Here is a 1,074-nt window from a genome sequence, read left to right on the forward strand (position 1 = left end):
GACCAAGTTCAAGCTCATCCGAAGTATCAAGGCACATCTAATAGCTTTGATCTAGATATTAAATTCACCATTGAAAAGGAAGAAAATAGCGAAGTATCTTTCTAGGACACAGTCAGAAACATTGACGGCACTTTGAAAATTAGGGTTTATCATAAACCTGTATATACCAACCAGTATATTGGCTTTGTCTAGCACTGTCCATTAGATCAAAAACTTGGGTTGGTCAGACTATTATATCATAAAGCCAAAATTGTTGCATCTGACCAAAAAGATTTAAAACAAGAAATAGATCATGACAATGCTGCCTCCAGAGGTGTCTTTATCTGGAATGGGCAATTAAGTTTTCCAACGGGCTGAACGCTAGCCCTAATTACAATACCAGGAAGAGTAGACCAACTGGGAGAATATATTCAAAAGGTAACATCATCCTACCATATGTAAAAGGGACTTCGGAATGTTTGAAATGCATTTTTCAATGACACAAAATTAATGTTTGTTTTAATCCTACTGGAACCTAAAGCAACTGTTAGTTCACAGTTAAGTTTTCACCAAAGTGTATGAAATGCAAGACCGTATTGGCATAAATGAAACCACCAGCAACTTTTGAGTACAAATATGGAATTATTTGTAGTAAATTTGCAATCAGCAAAAACCAAGTAAATGTTTGCCAGTGTGTGTGCATATCTAGGTGCATTTATGATTGTAATTGTCATATTATAATATGATTGATGTGTGTACAAGTAGAGTTAAAAAAGTGGTTTCTTTGATTACTGATCTAGGTCCAAGTCTTCTGTTTCACATGACTCCTTGTATGGGTGCCTATGAGTAACTTTAACACCCAGACATGTGAGCATGATGTGAGGACAAATTCATGGAAGGTAGAAGGTTGTGACCTTTAGCAGTAGTAAAAATACAAAATTCTGTCTTAATTGCTTTAAATGAATATATTTTCAAATGTGTCTCACAACTTACATGTTATTTGACAGATGGATGTAATATTAGTTTATTGTTCATGTTATTAGAAGGATGCATGTAAAATTAGTTTCTTTCTTTTCACAGATGTTTTATGGACTA

This window comes from Sinohyriopsis cumingii, chromosome 14 (genome assembly GCF_028554795.1).
Source record: "Sinohyriopsis cumingii isolate HCF-2022 chromosome 14, ASM2855479v2, whole genome shotgun sequence".
Taxonomy (NCBI): domain Eukaryota; kingdom Metazoa; phylum Mollusca; class Bivalvia; order Unionida; family Unionidae; genus Sinohyriopsis; species Sinohyriopsis cumingii.